Below are 20,288 nucleotides of genomic sequence, written 5' to 3'. Positions count from 1 at the left end.
GGGGGGGCGGGAGGCTGGGAAAGGTTAAACGCACAACAAAAGCAGGTGATTGGAATGCGGCATTAAAGATGAAATGACAGGCGGCTGCTGCAGCGGCTCTGCTCCTTCCAACCCCTTGTGCTACGAGGTCCTCGGAAATGCTCTCCCTCGCTGCCCTCCCCTCACAGCCCCCCAGCCCTGCCAGGGCAGCTCCTGCAGGAGCGAACCCGGCTGCAACAAGAGCCCCGGAGGAAATCTGCCACCGCCGAGTTAAGATACAGCCTGTAGGCAAGGGAGCGTCTCCCGAGGGACGCTGGTGTGGCTGCTCCAAGAGAAACTCAGCCTTGGGAAGGGCAGATGCAGAACGAGTCCCACTTCCCAACCCGGATCCCTTCAGTTTAATGCCTTACCCTACGCACTGCTGCTTGCTGAGAACCTTAAGCCTTCATTCCTCTTCCCTCATTAACCATAATCATTATTGGTTTGTGGGGGGGCGGGAGGCTGGGAAAGGTTAAACGCACAACAAAAGCAGGTGATTGGAATGCGGCATTAAAGATGAAATGACAGGCGGCTGCTGCAGCGGCTCTGCTCCTTCCAACCCCTTGTGCTACGAGGTCCTCGGAAATGCTCTCCCTCGCTGCCCTCCCCTCACAGCCCCCCAGCCCTGCCAGGGCAGCTCCTGCAGGAGCGAACCCGGCTGCAACAAGAGCCCCGGAGGAAATCTGCCACCGCCGAGTTAAGATACAGCCTGTAGGCAAGGGAGCGTCTCCCGAGGGACGCTGGTGTGGCTACTCCAAGAGAAACTCAGCCTTGGGAAGGGCAGATGCAGAACGACTCCCACTTCCCAACCCGGACCCCTTCCAGTTTAATGCCTTACCCTACGCACTACTGCTTGCTGAGAACGTTAAGCCTTCATTCCTCTTCCCTCATTAACCATAATCATTATTGGTTTGTATTTTTGTAATATTAACTGATGGAGAAATCCTATCTTTTTACTTACCTTTTCGCCTTGGGTTTTCTATTGCTATCTAACTATTAACAGCCAATAAAAACCATCTACACCTATCTTCTGCCAGTGAAGTTTATCTCTTGCCACTTCAGTGGAAACGTTGAGTGTGTCAGGAATCTGGAACTTGAGTGGGAAGTGGTACGTGCAGCTCCAGACATACGTGGTAGGTCCTAGCAATGAGCTGGATCCCACTGCCTGGTCACTCAGCATTTCACAGAATCACAGAATCTTCTAGGTTGGAAGGGACCTTAAAGATCATCTTGTCCAACCGTCAACCTGACAAAAATAGACACCCACACAACAAACAAGAAGCATCACCATCACTCCCAGCACTACATCAACCCGTCTTTTGAACACCTCCAGGGATGGTGCCTCCACCACCTCCCTGGGCAGCCCATTCCAATGCCTGATAACCCTTTCAGTGAAAAAATTTTTCCTAATATCCAGCCTGAACCTCCCCTGGTGTAACTTGAGGCCATTTCATTGCAGGGGCTTTGCAATCTTTGCAGTCTTCCTTCCGATTAAAGAAAGAGTTGTAATGGTAAAATATTACCAGCATCAAAACTATGGATTATTTGATGACACCTTCACTTTGATGAGACAAGAGCATCAACCACTGTCTTGTTTTTATGGCTTTCCCTCTCTTTTCTTCTTTTGCCCTCTATTCCCTTTGAGTTGCCGCATACTAATAACAAAATGAATGTCTGAGTCCATGTCACACACCAAGAGCTAACAACATTTCTAGTCAGTTTTAAATCATAGTACAAATATGAAATAATTAGGCTAAATGGTCTAATTGAGCGGTAGTAATGGAGTAACTCATTATTGACTAGGAAGTCTAAGATTCCCAGCCTCCTATATGACGAGCAAATAGATAGAAGGACAATTTCTCAGATCAGCATCCTCAATTATGTCTGCCAGTTTGTGGATACTCCAGTTTATAGTGCCCAAACTAAGTAAATTGGTTGCCAGCTTATAGACTCCGTAACACAGTCAACAGCCTTTAGAGCTATAGAGGAGCAGAGTTAGTGCTCTGATGTTTGGCAACAAAGGGTCTGCATTTGTAAAATAAGTTTTTCTATCTTCATTAACTGTCCAACTAAGGACTGAGAAAAAACTGGCTGTAAATGCCCATTCCAGCTTTGCAATAGGCAGTGCTTGATCAGTAGGATCAAGCCTGTCTTCCCTGAGGAAGCTTTGCTTGCCGCAAGCCCTTTAAAAGTTTCTTTTTCCAGGTTTTATGCACTTACTGTACTTTCACTAGCAATGATGTTGGTAGTAGTAGGAATATTGCTGGAGGTGGGTAACAGAGGGCTTCATATCCTCTTCTGACAGAGCAGACCTGAGGCAGAGATGGTGTTGGAAATGGAGTAGCTGTTCTTAGCACAAAAAAAGGAGGTTTCTTTTTGCTAGAAATTAAACTGCAGAACAGATCAAAGAGAAAAGGAGCATCAGTTTGCCAGATCTTCCTGCTGCCCCATACAGAATAAGGCAACAGTCTGAAGTTAAAAAGCACCTCTATGCTCCACACAGAGGGGATCTGTTTGGCAGAATGTCCATCAACTCTGATAATCTTCTAAAATAATTCTGTTCTGTAAAAGCTTTTTCTTCTATGGTTGCTTAGTGCAGTTCAGGAAGAAATCTCGGCTTCTGAGAAAACATTATCCTAGGGTTCATATAGACCACATATGAAAACCATATTTGGGAGAAATCACTTGTCTGTCTATGTTTAACATACCTGAGGTTAACCACTTTAAGGCAGTTTAGTATGTTTTTAACTAGCCAGCCTTAGTTATTTACAGGTTAAAAGATGTTTTCTGAAGAAGACTAAGGTTCAGGCTCTTCGAGATCTACAATTTATAGAGTGGTTATGGGTTGTCTCTGGTCAAAAGCCAGAAATCTTGGCTCCTTCGAGGCACTGTAATTCATAAGTAATTATAAAGAACAAATGAGAAAGATTGGAATTTCTTCCTCACTGGAACAAAATTCATTTTGATATTATAACTATAGTTAAAAGAAATTTTCAAAATCCTCATGGGATTTGTAAAAGCACAAGACATTATTCATTCTTGTACCTAATGAAAAATAAAAATGGGAGTTCCAAACCAAGATAAATGGCAATTTTCAGTGCTTAGGAAAGCCAAACTGAACTCTTTTAGACACAAAGTAAAATTTGTCTTTGTAAAATGGAAGGAAGTTGTAAAGTGTCATGAACAAGCGTGTATACATGAATTTTAGAGAAAAATGCCTTTGTCCATGAAGTAGTCCTTAGCACTCGAGAACAGAAGCCTGATAGCTTCAAAGGGTCTGGGTGAGGTGCACAAGCAACAGTGATCCAGTGTGAACAAGACAATCACGCAGGATCCAGGGGAAGTCGGGTGTTTCCTCCTGAGCCTGCCACCAAGCTAGCACATTTTTCTGACAAGACAGGCCATTTCTCAAGCTCTTCTTCTCTCCTGTCTTTGGCCAACTTAACTTCAAGCTCCCTGGGATAGACACGGTCTTTAAAAACAGCACAGAGACTCAAGAAAGTTCCAGTTTCTGCTAGGAATAGTAGGTACAATATAAACAAACAACAAAATTTACAGAACTGGAGCCAGCAAACTAATTAATTCCAAATTTTTCCATCCTTTTGAAATTGTGCCCCAGAGAGGCAGCTCTCTTGGACAACACAGGAATGATTCTATTGCCAACTCTCAGAGTTACAGCCGTGAGGAACCACAGAAGAGCCCTCTACAGCTGTAACCATTCCTTCTCTGTAGACCAGTCGCATGGTGGGTTACAAACATCCTGCAGAAGATTACAAATATGCAATTTTAAAAACTGAATCAGTCTGTCACTGGAAGGAAAAAGTATATAGAACTTATTACACAGTGTTTTACCACCCCCATCTTATTCTAGAAGGATTGTAATTATTCCCTGTTGCAGAAGCTGTACAGTAGTAATCCCTCTCCTCCTACATGCTTCATTTACAACTTGAGAGCTAACAGTCTATTAAGTTTTTAATAAATTATACTAAAATATTGTGGCACTGTTCTAAAAATAAAACCTGGAGATGAGTTTTTAAGGATATGTTCCTTCCATGCATAAAACTGTCCCTTAGACACATAATTTTTTTTACAAAAATGTCTTGGCTTATAAACATCTGTGATCATAAATACTTCTCAGAAAAGCACTGGCAGTGAATTTGTAGTATTAGAGTCACTTTTTTAAAGGAGAAAGCTTTTTCCTTTTCACTATTAATCTCTTACCCTTTCATCTCAAATTTAATTCATCTCTAGGTCTTTACGAAGTCATGAAATTATTCATGTGCTGAGAAGGATGAGGTAGTATGAAAGAAGGAAAGACCTCACAAAGATTCAATAAAAGTAACAGTAAAAATACTGGGAAGAATATGAAAAATACTGGACTTTCATTCATTCAGGACTGCAACATTGGCCTGAGCCATTTTAGAGTTTTAAAAATAACACTTCTTATTTTGAATTCAAAGGACCAATTTTGATGGAGAGCTCAGATAACAGCAGGCAGTAGAGTGTTCTCTTACTACTGTCTTTTTTATTTACACTTATGCTTAACACTGTGTCCCTGAATCCATGATTAAAATATTTAATTAAAGTAGTCTGCTTTTCAGGCATCTTGAACATTCACCTGCTTCACTGACAATCATAGAAGCTATACATACCTAGCAGCTCTAAGACTGAGCAACATTTACTTAAATCTCTATACGTGATCCTGGAAGACTACAAGCTTCAAAAACCTTGAACTTTGTACCTGGGGTTTTTCTATCCTTTTCTGCCTCTCACAATCATCTTATAGCACTCCAGAATTTGTAAAGGAGAGAAAGGGAAGGACCAAAGAATGGAGATGATCAGATATGAATGCCAAAGGCATTTACACGTAGGACATGCTTACATATTGAATGGCTTGAGGAAAGCATTCACAGATTTGGTTTTGATGCATATTAGCCAAGACGGGCTCTCAAAACAGAGCTGTTAATAGGGGAAAGTTGTTCTTGTGCTGGTTGCATGAACATACCAGAAGTTTCTAAGCATTTAATTAAGCAAATAATATCTTAAAGATGGAAAAGAAGCAATGTATTAAAAATGAAAAATCTTAAGCTAAACAAAAAAATTATCGAAGCTTAAAAGTCTTCAGAGAGGGAAGAAAAAACCTTAAGCCTTACATAAGAATGCAAAAGAATTTGAGAGTGCTCTTCTTTGGGTAAGACTGCAGCTGTTTACGTATTCCGCTGAAGAGCATGGAGTATGCCACTGAAAAGAGTAAACTAGAATATAAAATTTTCAACACTTGTCACAATTTTTTTAGTTTAGTTCTCTAAATATTACATATCAGGTCTCATATATATGGATATTTTTCTTATAAATGTGCTGAAGAGACTATTCAAAACACAGAGGTGTTGAGGATATATACATACCTCACCCATATCTTAATGAAACACATTTCTGAGGATGATTGCTGGTAACTGAAACTAAAAAAATAGAGGTATTTTTTTCCGCACAGCCACCTGAGAGTAGTTTACGTGGAGAAAAGCTTTTCCTAAAACATGTCAACAAAGAAACCTAGTTTAAAGAAGCCCTTAGTCATAAAGAACTCCTGTTACTGTTTGAGCAATCACTGCTGGCAGGAGCTGTCTCACTGAAGGGTCACCACATCACATCGGAACAGCAAAGGCTTAAATTTCCATTTGACCATGTGTCTATCAGAGTCAGGAATAACCACAGTGGCACAGCAGGGAAGAAACTTAGGCACTCTGGACATCGGGTGACCAAGAAGACCCCCCCTCACGGCATGTCTAAGCCTCTTCAACAAACCACACATCTTCACAATGACCCATAAACTCTGGTGTTCTGTTGTTGTTGTCTTTCCCTTCATCTTATGTGTTTCCCTGGTTTATGTCTGTATGGTTGACATAATGTTGCATGACTACCTTTATGCTGGGGTTTCATACGTGCTTTCCAGCAGTCAAAGACACTGGTCATCACCTAGTAAATTGCATTGCACTGGAAGCTGCTTCGGAGCATCTTTGCAGAGCTTTCACTTCACCTTGCCCCCCAGAACAGCTGCTTGGGCATTTGTGTATCATCCAGCCACCCTCCATCAGGAGAGCTTTCACAAGCAAGTTAAGTTTAGTGAGTGCTTCCATTAAAAAGATCTGCATGCCTAAAAAGAATGGACTTCTTAAGCAAGAAAAATATTTGCTTACTGCAAGACCTTATCAAAATATTATGTGGCTCAAATAGGTGGAATTTAGTTTTGAATCACTGTCTGGGAGCCAGATGTACACCTCATGGTGTCAATTAATTATTCTCAGAAGTACCTTAAGCCCAGCTCTTGGAAACAAGAGGGAAAAAACCCAAGACTGTAATGGTACAGCTAAATGACTAAATAAAAGTAAAAGCAAGTGCAGGAAAAGTTTTTATTAACTGTGAAAGAATATCAGATACAATAGTAGCAAGATCTTAAGTTCTTTTCCTATCTGTTGCTAAATGTTCTTAACTAAGTACTTAATCCTGCAGTTGAGTTTTAATAAACTGGTATTAAGGCTGTTACTATTGTGTCAACATTGTGATAAAAATCCAGGAGGCCTTTCCAGAGATCATCCCCATAACAGCAAAAAGATAGAGCTTGCTATTTTCTTAATAAACAACAGATAAGATACAAACTTCCCTTGTATTTAAAACCTCCCTCCTGTCCAGAAACTAAACTCATTGCTTCATTATAATTAGGACCCTTGCAGATTTCTTTATAATTGCTAATTACTTTTTAATCTCCCTGGCAATAAATAGCTTTTCTAAACCTAATTGATTTCACTCACAAGGACTAACAGATTACCCAAGATTCTGCTCACCATCTGTCATGTAAACACGGGTAAAGAAAATTTTTTCTTGCTTTTTTCCTCCCAAATTACCTCTCTTTTCCTTTGGAATTGTTCTGTCCAGCTTTAGAGTAGCACACAGCAGTTTTTGATTGGATGCATTTATTTATAAAAGAACTTTTCAGAGATGAACCATACAGTGAACATCAGAGACTTTCAGTAAGTTCAAAAGGGTTATATTAAGCTAAAAGTTCCCCTGAAAAGATTCTTATTCCTAAATGCAAAAATCCTTAAAACTAAATCAGATTCTAAACCAGCAAGGGATTGGATTAATTCATTGTTATATTTCTCCAAATTAAGACAACTAAAATAAGCTACATTATTTGTCTTCTTCTGAATTGTGCATTTCAGGGAGAAAAGAAAAAGAAAACTCATGTGTTTCCAACCTCAAATGTTGTGACTGCTTTGTAATGAAAATTAATTGTCACATAACTTACAAGTCTAGGAAGTGAGACTTTAAAAACAGATGTCTAATTAAAATTGTTTGCACTGTCCCTGATCCAATTAGAAAATTATCTCCTTGCCATCATGGCACTGTATTTCTGTTTTTATGGAAATGTAACCAGTTAGAGCCTGCTGGATCTCTTCTTTATAGTTGGATGAAAGTATTTGAACAACTGCATTAACAAATCAATATAATATAAGGGCAATTAATTCAGCCACATAAAAGTCAGCATTTTTTAGGGATTTTTAAGTGCATTTCATCACAAAACGTTCTGGAGGATCCTGATTCATTAATGCATTACTTGTCTGCTGGTGTGACTTCTGGAAATCCCCTGGTCAAAGCAGCTCCAGGAGGGTTCCCCAAGCCTCCATGTCATGACAACAAGATTTTTCTGTTGCAAGGAAAAAAAGTTATTTTTTCTAAATATGACTTGCAATAGAAGTGTGGAAGTATTACAGCCAAATATAAGATCTGGCCAAGGTATCTGCCTTTTATTTACTATTAAAAATAGATGTGGAGTGTTGACAAAACAAATAGAATATGGCTGTTTTCTTTGAGAAAAAAAAAAAGTAAAACACCTGAAACCTGGCGTGTGTGTTCTGTTATAGCATATTGATTTCTTTTGATTGTTTTTGTCCAGAGCGTTAGATTAGTGTTTACTATGTAGAGAGTGAAAAAAAATAATTATTTCAGAGAGAGCTTTTCCTTCTTTCAGTATCTTCCAGGGAGTAAAACCCCTCTTTTTTCCATCCACTTGCCATCCTCCTTTTGCCTTTTTGCTGCTTTTATCCCTGCTTGCAAAAGGTTCTCAGCCATTTTTAAAGGGTCAACCTCTTGCAAAAGGTTCTCAGCCATTTTTAAAGGATCAACCTAAACAACCTCTGGCCATCGGTTTCCTACGGGTTCAGGTGTTAGACTTCCTCTCTTGACTCTTCCAAACTTCTGGAAAGATCAGCCCATAGCTCTGCAATACCGATCTCCATCAAATCCTAGATTTGCCTCATCAGTTCTGAAACACAGTAATTCAATTTGGAGGTAATCCAGACTGCGCTGTATTTTGTGCTGTGTTTTGTGCAAGAAGCTTCTGATCAGTCAACGCCAGATTTTATTCATCTATTTCTATTACATGTCAATAAAACAAACAAGCAAACCCCTCTTAAGCGCTGTGCAAATGAGGCTGTCTGAGATGGTTAATATTACAGAAGGCAGGAGTTGTTAATGGCAGGGCACGCTGGCATTGGTACCGAGCATTTGTCAAAGGGAAGATGGACTGAGTGGCAAGGAGAGGGGTTTGATAAAGGGAAAAGAGTAGAAATTTTAAGCCCCTGTTTACATTTTCTAGAACATCCCAGATCAGTCCCAACTGTAAGAAATTGGCAGCTGATCTTTGTTTGATAACATTAATAAAAGAGGATGGTAAAAACAGCTGCATTTCTAGTGGAATCTCCTAATGTGTATGAATTAGCTATATTAATTAACTTTGACATTAATTGCCAGACACAGTATTACGATCAGAGAAATGAGTCTCAAAGAGTGCCATCCCCTGGTTTCACGTTGGAGAAAGCACTGGGCTCAGGTGATGCACTGTCAGGCCACTCCTTGGGGACCCACAATAGCCCTCCCACCGTCAACCAGACGCAGCCCCATGGGACAGGTTTGCAGATGCCTGGGAGCAGGTCTTTAGCCTACGGGCAACCTCCATCACCTCTGAAGATACAATACAGAAAGTAAGCACAACATCCACCTTGTCTGGATGTTAAAGCAAGTATAAGTTACTCGGTGCATCTAGTACAGTTGCTAATATTTGCGAGAGTCATAGAATCACAGAATGGTTTGGGTTGGAAGGGACTTTAAAGGTCATCAAGTTCCAACCTGCCTGCCATGGGCAGGGACACCTCCCACCAGACCAGGTTGCTCAAAGCCCCATCCAGCCTGGCCTTGGACCCACCAGGGATGGGGCAGCCACAGCTTCTCTGGGCAACCTGTTCCAGTGTCTCACCACCCTCAGAGTGAAAAGTTTCTTCCTGATATCTAATCTAAATCTCCCCTCTTCCAGTTTGTAGCCGTTAGCCCTTGTCCTATCACCACATGCCCTTGTAAAAGTCCCTCCCCAGCTTTCATATAGGCCCCCTTCAGATATTGGAAGGCTGCTAAAAGGTCTCCCTGGAGCCTTCTCTTCTCCAGGCTGAACGATAACTCTTCAGCCCTCTGATCACCTTCATGGTCATGTAGGGGATTTTCATGGAAAGGACAGATCAGCAAATGCTTTGGCTTTTTATTCATGTCCAGTAAAAAGGGAGGTCCTAAATGCTGGTGATTTTGTTTATAATGCGTCAGACTTCAAGGTGTTTGGCTGAACATTGGTCACACTCTGAAATGAACCAAATCCAGTGCGTTTGGATGGCAACAGGGCAATCCACGGAACGAAAATAGATGTGATCAGGCTGTGAAATGGGGAGTAATGATTTACCCAGCCCTGTGGCAACAGCATAAGGAACCAGGCTGGTAGCTGCTGAGCCTGGACTGACAGGGGCAGGGCTCCTTGCTCTCAAAACAACCAACTCCAGCAGGATTTGGGAATCCCTCACCAGGGGTGTTGTGCCATGCCTTGAATTCACAGGAGAGCCAACAAATTATGTCCACGTGTGTATGTGCACACACAGAGCAGTAAACAAATGTTGTGATTTGCAGCTCGATTCTAATGTAGCCCTGTGTCCTCTTTCATCAGTGTGCCCAAGTCCACTGCTTTTTTGGCATTAGCGGCAACCTTCTCAGCTCAAAAGCAAGGGATTTTTGTTAGGCCATTTAAGATTTTTCCAGTGCTCCCATCTGCTCTGTAACTCCCTCACTGCACATGGAAAATGGAGGTTTCAAATCTATTTCTCTGGTTCTGTTTCCAGTGCTAAATTCAACCTTATTATTAACCACCCTCTAGCAATTCACAGTCCTACAACACGTCAACCAAGATGATCCTAATGGTTTTACAGGCCCATGGCCATATTCTAAGACTTTGAAGTTAATCATTTTGCTTGAATAAGGATTTCAAAAATATTAAAGCATTTGGTTAAGAACTGCAGACATGGAAACAAAAAAATACAATGTCCCTGCATAGCCCTTGTTCTCTTGAAGACAAAGTGGAAATATTTGCCTCATTCTTTTCTCTTCCTATGCAAATGTCTGCGGTTTCACGAGGTTTACATTATTAAAAATTATCCTCCGAGGCAAAAGTTGTAGAGCCAACTGAATGCAGCTCATTTTCAAGTCGACGAGTTTCTATTTGAACAGTCAAGTCATACAAGTTAAGATAGTGGAATAAGAAAGCAATCATCTAATAATAACAAAATGGGAAGAAGTACGAGTACTTATTAAGCCTCGCTCCCTCAGGACTGCACAATTATGTCCGAGTTTTTAAATATGCTGAGCTTCACCTTAAGTCATGTGCATCTAATGGAGCAGGCAAAATTTTAACAGATTCCACAGTTAACAGTTTACTCAATTTTGCACTTGTGTGAGGAGTACCCAAGTATATATTTTATTTTTCCTAAGCTGCCATTGAAAAAAAAAATAATTAAGAAAAAAGTAAATGCAATGCTGTATTCAGTCAAAAAGAATGTGTATGTGTTAGTTCTGTTCTTTTTTCAATTTGCTTTGTCTTAAAGGAGGACCATGAGTAGTTTTTCCCACTGTAGTTAATGCTGGAATGATTGAAGGAAAGAATGAAGAAATGAACAGAAAACAAAGGACGTTTGTAGAAGACCAACTAATAGAATCTTTCCATGGAATTTTAACACTCATGCAACACATGTTTGTATTCAAAAGTTTAAATTTCCCCTTCTCTTTCTGAATTTATTTTAGGAAATGCTGACCACATTTCAGCATTGGTATAACCATTTTGAACCTAAGCAACTGCCAGCTTTAATTATTTAGTACCTCCATGTCAGACAGCTGAATCTTTGGAGTTCACCCTCCATTACTTCTTCAATAAGAAATCTCCAAACCCCTTCTTCCTCTACCCTCCCGGCCTCCCATGAGTCTCCTCAGTCTCATCACAGACCAAAGTCAAACTTCAGCTAACCCATAATCGTCTTCTTCCAACCAGTGGCTTTATTTATTCAGTGCCTTTTGATTTATAATGCCATTCAGTGTGGCACCTGCCTCATCTCAGCCCTATTCAGCCTTCACCAATGGATTGCTAGGCACTTGTTTATTCATCTTCTCCAAGAAATTCTTTACCTAATGGAGAGTTGCAATTCTCCGTTTCTTAAAGTAAGGAGTGAAGGAACCCGTTTTTCTTTGTCAGCTGCATGCACATACATATATGCACATACATATATTTTCATTACTCACTACAGGTTATTCCAATCATGAAAGCTTCTCTGTCTGGCTGTCAGGAAAAATCTGTGTTCTCACATTACCCATATGAAAGTCAGCTCCGACACTGCTGCTATTAATGCAACTAGAACTGATTCTTCTCTTTCCTCCAGATTATTATTTTCTATCTGTCCTAGCCAAGGCAAGGAAGAGTTTATGGGGAACAGAATACAGCCAGGCAAAATAAAATTTAGTCTAAAGAGGCAAGCTTGGTCAAATGCCTGTCTAAACACCATCAGAAATTATAAAACCCACGGAAATTAAAAATGAAAGACAGTCATGCTTTACATAATACTGATCTACAGGTATTTTTCTATATCCATTGCTGCAACCTACTGGCTCTCTTATCCTTTTGCACTCTTTATAAATGTGCTAGATGTTAATGTAGAACATATAGAAGGGTATTTTTCTAGCTCCTGAAAAGCACTTTGCCCTGTTACTCAAGATAAATTCAAAAACAAATACCTCTGGATCTGCCAGTAAAATTTGTGGTGAAGTTCAGTCCTGAGCTTTAGATCACTATAAAAAAGGCTTGGAGCACAATTCTGTGAACCCAATATTTGGAAAAGTTAAAAATCAGATTTTATTTTGAGGCTTGAAAAACAAAATATTCTCTCTTTATATATATGTACACATATATATATACATATAACAGGGAAAAAGACAGCTTTTTGCTGTATTTTAAGCAAGTTTGCTCCTGTTCTGGGTGGTTGCTGTAAGACATCTCAGTAGTCACTATGGTTAACCCTGCTATACAGGCCAGGCCAGAAAGACCATGCTGTTAATAACAGGGGTATCCCTCCAACCCCTCTAACCTGTTGAGCAGCATGTTCAGCATCTGCATCGGCATCACAAAACCTTTGGCACTGGTACTGTCCAGCTGACATCAATATAAGCCCTGCTGTCAACTCCAAGGATCAGGAATGTTACTTCAGATACAAGTCAGAATTTTGTTTTCTGAACAATGTTTGCTTCAAAAGTGGTTTTACTTTCTCTTTACCTGTTGCTTTCTTCCTATCTTTTTCAGTAGAATGACTAAAAATAATTACCTGGTTATAAATAACTAATGCCCCTAAATACAAGGGGAAATGAAATGAAAATTGAGAGATCTTTTGCATTAGATCAAAACCTGTTAGGGACAGTTGGAGTGTAATTGTAATTGACCAACTTTGTGACTTAAGGACAGGAAAGACTTAAAAAAATAAAAGGAATACAAATCAGGCAGGGAAACAGCACACACACTTTAAAGTTAGCATGTCATTTTGAATCACAGAATCACAGAATGATATGGGGTTAGAAGGGGCCTCTGAAGATCATCTAGTCCAACCCCCTGCCAGAGTAGGTTCACTTAGAGCAGGTTGCACAGGAACATGTCCAGGTGGATTTTGAATGTCTCCAGAGATAGAGACTCCACCACCTCTCTGGGCAGCCTGTTCCAGGGCTCTGTCACCCTCAAAGTAAATTAAGTTCCTCCTCATGCTTAGATGGAACTTCTTGTGTTCAAGTTTGTGCCCATTTCCTCTTGTCCTGTCCCTGGGCACCACTGAAGAAAGACTGGCTCCATCTTCTTGACACCCACCCTTTAAGTATTTATAGGCGTTGATCAGATCCCCACCAGTCTTGAAGTTATATCCATTTCCATGAAATAAATAACCTTGGTTAATAACTTTATAGCAGACATACAAATAATCCATTTTTTGTCCATATTGGAAAAAAACTAAACAGAACTGAGCAATGAAAGTCTAAGGAAATACTAAAAATAGCATGGAGCTGTGCCAGTCAGTCATGGGACCAACAACAGTGCTAAGTGTTGTACAGAAAGAGTACGAAATAATTCCTTCAGAAGATGAAAATTCCCAAATGTTTTGTAAGGTATCAGACTTTTTTGTCTGGAAGGACATTTTGCCCTTGCAAAAAAAAAAAAAAAAGAAGTGGTACTGGCTTTAAAGCAGACAGCTTCCTCTTGCAGAGTTAGTTTTCCTTGCATTTTGCTCAAAATCAAATTTTATTTTCAAGGCTGGTTTACAAACCAGAAAATGTTTGTGAAATATTAAGGACATAAATCTTTGTCTATAGGCAATATTGAAAAAAGAAGCAGCCTAAGAAGGCATAACTAGAGTATGCTCTAGCAAACACCATGATTACAGTATTATACAGATAAGACATGGGCCATACCAAGTTTCCTGGTGTTACCACCACTCTTTTTAGCAACTGGGATGATGCAAGAGGATGAACAGGAGGGATTTCCTGTTTGACAAGATACAGTTTCTGCTAGAAGAAGGATTCCATTCCTTTCTACTTAAAAAGCTGTCCAAGTTCACTAAAATATAGATGAGTACACTGGTATTTTTCTGCACATTATTCTCGTTTGAATGAATAATGTAAGGGAAGACGTGACTGAAAAACAGACCTAGGTTTGTTCAGATTTACAAATATTGAGGGTTTATTTAAAAGGTTGTAGTACAGCAAGAGGATATGGGGGAGCCTTGAGGCTCAGAGTTTCAGTGTGAGGGTCTGCCTAATCAAAAGTACAGCATATGCCACTGGAAATAATGGCAACGTGGTGATAAAGTGAGGCAGTCTTTATGCGTTTCTTTAACAGAAAAATACAGGTGAGTTACTGTTTACTTCACTAGTCTGAAGCAGTTCAATTCCATCTCTCTCATTTTAACTTTGTCAGCCTCTATATCCTGGTTGTTAAAACACAGTTCTGCCTTCCCAGTCTGCCTTGTTTATGTTGTTTTAAAAGCTCTTCCTCAGAAATCATCTGCCAGGATTTAAATGTTTCCATTACTTGCATGCTTCTGAGAATGCTGCCTATTTGTCATAGGTTTTAAAGATCCGGGGCAAGAGATTACTATTACTAAAGAGAAATGGGAATGAGTTATCTCATAAGAAGAATAGAATTTTTACTGAAGGGAAAATAATTTAGAGGAATTTTGTATTCATAAGGAAGATAGTTGTATCAGTCATGCTTGTGTTAGGAATTTTGAATTATTTACTGCTCACAGAGTATTTGCTAGCTATCCAGCATGAAACTAGTAGTCATGGATTTCAACACACAAAATTATGTAATCCTACTTTAAATTTAAAAAAAAATTTAAATCCCTAACTTTTATCCACTTTGCTAAAAATAAAGGTCATGGTTCTGACACACTTATTCACATTGTGACTACTAGACCACACACTTCGCTCTGCTGTAGAAGAGAAAGGCACGGTCCTGATTGAAGGCCAGAACCTGCCATGAACATCTGGTTAAAAGAGAATTTCCACAAAGTCTGCAGGAGCTTGGTTATGAATAGGTCGTGCTCAGCCTAAGCCAAGCATGTAGGCTTTGCCTCATCAGGCATAAAAAGAAGTATCGGTTCACTCCATGTTCTCCATCTTTGTTTGGATAACTCACTTGTTAATCCAACACAGGCAGCGCGCAACTCATGGCATTTTTTCTTCTGCTCTTGTTGCTGTCAGTCCTAACAATAATAGAAGGCTGTGTTTTGTTTTTTCTTTGGATCATTACTGAAACAAACAATAACAATAATAGAAGGCTGTGTTTTGGGTTTTCTTTGGATCACTACTGAAACATTTATTCACTGCTATCTCAAAGTTGATGAACAGGTGTATTCTTAAATCTTAATTTAGTTTCCAGTGAATCATTTTGTTGTTTCTGAGTTCAGTCTCTCACATCCACTCCTTCATGTCATCCAAATTTCCCCTGTGATGACAGAATTGCGGTGCCACATTAATTACTGCATATGAGTTTGCTTTGCTTGTAAGACATGAGTTGAGGAAACTATGACGCATAAAAAAAGTACTATTATAGTTCTGATAAAGCAAGGTCTGTAGGACAGGCACATCCTTTAATTAGATCAAATTATCCTAATTGTTTGTCCCAACTATATTACCTGATTTAATAAAATTCTCCAAAAGCTTTGTCTCTTTGTCATACACTCACACACACACCCCCCCCCCAGACCCACACACACAGTACTTCTTTGTGCTTTGCACATTCATTTCAAATGAGGATTTATTGGCATTTTCCATTTTTATCTAAAAAACGGGAGGGAGGAATAGGTAAGAAAAATGATTAAAAGGTACCACTGAATTTTCCTGAAACTGAGCAATAGATTTAGTTACTTATGAAGATTGTTTTAGAGTAGATATTGGTCCACACAACTGGCTGCAAATTTCTTTGTGAAATGACTGTGATGGAGGTCCAAATCTGTAGACCTCTGAGCTTCATAAATTGGGATCATGACAGGTTTTGAGCTGCTCTGTGCTGATTTACATTCTCTCATTATTCTATTGTTGAGATGTTTACTGCATGAATTTATTGGTATGGTGTGACAGGTGGGAAGAAATTAATGGGAAGTGTTGGAAATGCTAAGAAAGTAGTCTGGGGAAAGACCTGTGAAGAGAGGACAACATCCAAGGTTCTTTCTGAAGAAGAAAAGTGATCAATTTGATAAGCCAAGCCAAAACCCAAGCACTTGCTAAAGTATTAGAGATAACTAGGGAGGCAGGAGGTGGATATCTAATTCAGTTATGACAGACATACATGGCCCATTTCACAACCTCTTGCTCTAAAAGCGCTGTACTCACAGCTAGAAAAAGACAGTAGGAACACTGCCTGGTCATTGTACTCTGAATGGTTTTCACAGTTTTGAAGAGAAGATCCAGAGGTATCTGAACTTTGTTCTGCAGACAGATGACAAGGCCAACCTTTGAATAACGAATAATGCAAAAAAAAAAAAAAAAACCAAAAAACACAGAGGCATATAGCTCTGCAAAGGCAAAATTTCAGCTTATCACATCTGAATGAAATCACACAAGTAGGGTATTTGGGAACACCTCATAAAAATAAGTGCTACAGTTGTCCTTTGGAGACATTTCCCCACATTTTGTGCCCCTGACGAGGATCTGGTTGCCCTCTGCCCACTCCTCCACGCTAGTTACTGTTTCCTTATTACAAATTCACCTTGGTAAATTGTTTCAAAACCCTTTGGCCTGGCCTGAAGAAACCTCTGGATGATATATTGTATCATCAAAGGGTAAGATAAATATCTTTTTACTAATTCTCAACTGAAAATATACCCTATTTCTGAGTCTGACTAAAAAATGTAATAAATTTGGCTGATATGTCTTACCCTCACAATAATCAGAGTTGTCACCACTGAAGACCCACTGTTTTTGAAATGTTTTTTCTTAGTGAAAGCAAGAATTTCTTATCCAAGGTAGGTGACAAGCCAGTGAAGGTTTTTTTTCTATTTGTCAGTCTGAGACAGAGAGTACCCTACCTCAATCATTGTGTTTAACATCCATATTAAAGCAGTGGTATAACCAAAGGAAGAAGATACTGAGTATGCAAAAGACTGCAGTGAGTTGCTGGACCACTGAACTGGTGGTTCCAAAGTAGGTCCCAGGTTGATGGTGTTATAGAACAAAGGGAGATACTCATGATAGTAATGGAAAAAAAAAAAAAAACATAACCCAACTTGGCTATTATGATCACAGGATCAGGCCAAATTAACAACTGGGGAAAGGTAATTCAAAGAGAACAGTTACTCTGGGCCCTGGGGAAACCAGTCTGGGTCAACTGCTGCCAGTGCCAAAAGGAAATGGCTCATCTGAGAAAATGAATACTTTTTGTAAGCAAGTTTGACACTGGCGGGGCTTTTGCTATCCCACAATAATGCCGTGGACATAGGCAGGATTAAAAGGATTTGTAAAGCATCACTTACATGATAGAACAATAGAAAATGGTATTTACTGCTCACCTTTTTAGCCCTGTTATTCATTAGAGTAACACATGATGATTTCTTTGAAGTCCTGAGGAGGAAGAAAGGCTTGGACAGATTTCATCAAACTGTAAAGTCCCTGCCTATGTTCCACGCACATCGATGTTGCTCTCAGATCATTTCTGCAAGGCTCTGAGCACCCCCTGACAGGTGTTCCTTCCTTTTGTCCCCAAACATGTTCAGACTCTGCCTTCCTCCTTTTGTCTCAGACTCTAGTGTATCCTTTTCCATTACTCAGTTTGTCTGCTAACTCTACAAACTGGCAACCTTTGCAAAGGTCAGCATTTATTATTTCCCCACAGCATCCTCCTGTCTGTTTATTTCTAATATATAAAGAAAAGTATGAAGGAAAATAATAGATATGACAAATTTTCTATATTCTGGTGTGTTATTGGAGTGATCATGCATTGTTGCTTCTATTTTGACCATGAGGAACACAACAGCTGTTTTTTCTGTCCATTAGCATCACTGCTTGTGCCCCTCAAGCCTCTCATTCTGAGCTATCTGATGCTCCTCCACTTTGGTTGCCCTGCATAATGCTTATTGCAGGTAAGAAATGACAAAACTATTCCTAAATGCTATGTCCCCTGCCACACAGCAATCAACTTGAGGGAGGGATTAGTGCTCCTTCATCCTCTATCCTTCTCTCCTCTAGCAGACCTAAGACTATGGTCTTGGTTTTCACAAGCTCAGGAGAACCAGGCCAACACTGTACTTCCCAGTGGGAGCCCCAGCCCAAAGCCACAGGACCTGCACCAGTTACTGTGCCAAATCAGCATCTACACAGTTCCCACCACCATGGCGATGAGTCTGACTGTCAACCACATGATGAAATCAAACTGATCCTTTTGGCCTTCGCAGATCACTTAATATCCCAATGGTTTTGATGAGATTGGTTCCAGTGTCATGGAGGATCCAGTAAGTGATCTTTGCCCAATTTGTACAACCATATTGTCATGAAGTTGGTGGCTTTGCATTGATAAACCAGAAATGCTGAGTGCTACATGACCTAAAAAGTTCAGGAATCCCTTTCCCAGAATCAGTCCAACCTGGATAATTATATTCTAGGGACTTAAATGCCCAACAAATTTAAAATGGTTATTTTGGAGTTGTTTTTTTTTTTCCACTTCATCCTCTAAGCCTCTGTCTCCTTGCTACTTCCTATTAAATAAAAGGCCTCATATTTATGTAAGACACAAACTCACAGACATTATACACACTTGCTACTATGTGTGTATACCTTTTTGATGTGCTTTGAGGTGAAAGGCAGTATATTAATGTGAGATTACTATCTTTTCTTCAATAAGAAATCAAAGGGAAAAAAGATCAAAAGGTAGCGATTTCATATAAAAACACAATGAGAGGTCTCTGTCTTCATGTTTTGTCTACCAAGTTATTTATAACCTGTAATTATTACAGCCCTTTCCACAGTATAACTAGGTTGCACATTGTAGATTATTAGAGTGATTATTCGGTATTGGTCAAACCTTAAGGTCCTAATTAATTCCTAGTACAAGTGAAATGATTAAAGTCAGTCACAGCTTTATCTACAAATGGAGTAAAACCAGACTCGTTTCTCAGCACCTGACCTTGCTGCTTTATTTCAGTTCTATTGTCATCTTTATCTTCACTGCTTTATCCAACATACAGCATTTCCACTTGCTTTGCATGAGAATGAGACTAACAGAGATGTGTCATCCCTTGGAGTAGCTTTGCCAGAACCAGCTAAGAGATAACACAGACCAGCACTGCCTTTTGGTACCACACATTGCTTTGTTTTCTGACACACCTAATTATGAAGCATTGCTTAAATTCCTGCTTGTTTATATCACATTGATTTCCAGAGAAGTTTGCCTAAGTAAGGGTGAAAAATGAAAACCGACTTCAGGTTCTGATCCAGCTTTCAGCAACCACCAATATTTAAGTAGTAAACTGAGAGATACCATCAATGGCAAAATGCACTGAAGTGAGACTACACAATTTCCCATGCTTTAAATTCAATATCTTGGTAGCAATAGACAAGTTTATCCCAATCTTAAATATCAAGTTCCAGTTTGTATTGCAGATTTATTGAAAATGATGATGGGAAGGAAAGCATGAAAAAATGGAAAGCAGCTAGTGGGAACTGCTTCATTTCTGGGAATCTAACAACAGGGTATGCAATACCTACGTTACTGAATTGAAAGTTGAGGGAGACAAACGGATTTTTACCTGAACCAAAACCTCGGATCCAAACTCTGAAACTAAATTTGGTATTCTCCTTCCATATACATTCTTGCCTTTTATTTGCAGAGCGTGCTGTTCCAGAACTTGTGATTCCAGTGTCGTCATATTTGTTTGACTCATAAGGAGAGTTGGATATGAAACCAGATTCAGATTTTTCAACTCAGCCCAACTCACAGTGCATGGGTGATATAAAACTCCATTTAATTTACCTCTATATTTTAAATATCTAAAAAGACCAAGTCCCACATACTTTATAAGTAAAATAAGAAAGATAAAAAAGTAAGTAAAATCTCGTAATTATACTACACAGAAATACTTTGAAAAATAATTTTTTTCATCTGCGGACTAGCAGACAAAAAAAGGAATAAATTTTTACTTCTTTTTCAGTAGATGCCAAGTATTTCATGCACTGCCTATAAGCTGCCAACTTTCCCTTAGTATACATACTAAGTGAAATCTGATCACCTTAAAGCTCAAAAATATATCAAAGGACAGAAATAATAGCTGTAAACCAGGACAGACGTCCTTCTGATGAAGTGATGCCAAATTATCATTCTCTCATCTCAT

This window comes from Calidris pugnax, unplaced genomic scaffold, assembly GCF_001431845.1.
Source record: "Calidris pugnax isolate Ruff unplaced genomic scaffold, ASM143184v1 scaffold351, whole genome shotgun sequence".
NCBI lineage: Eukaryota > Metazoa > Chordata > Aves > Charadriiformes > Scolopacidae > Calidris > Calidris pugnax.
The sequence above is the reverse complement of the archived record's forward strand: the minus strand, read 5'-3'. Positions refer to the sequence as shown.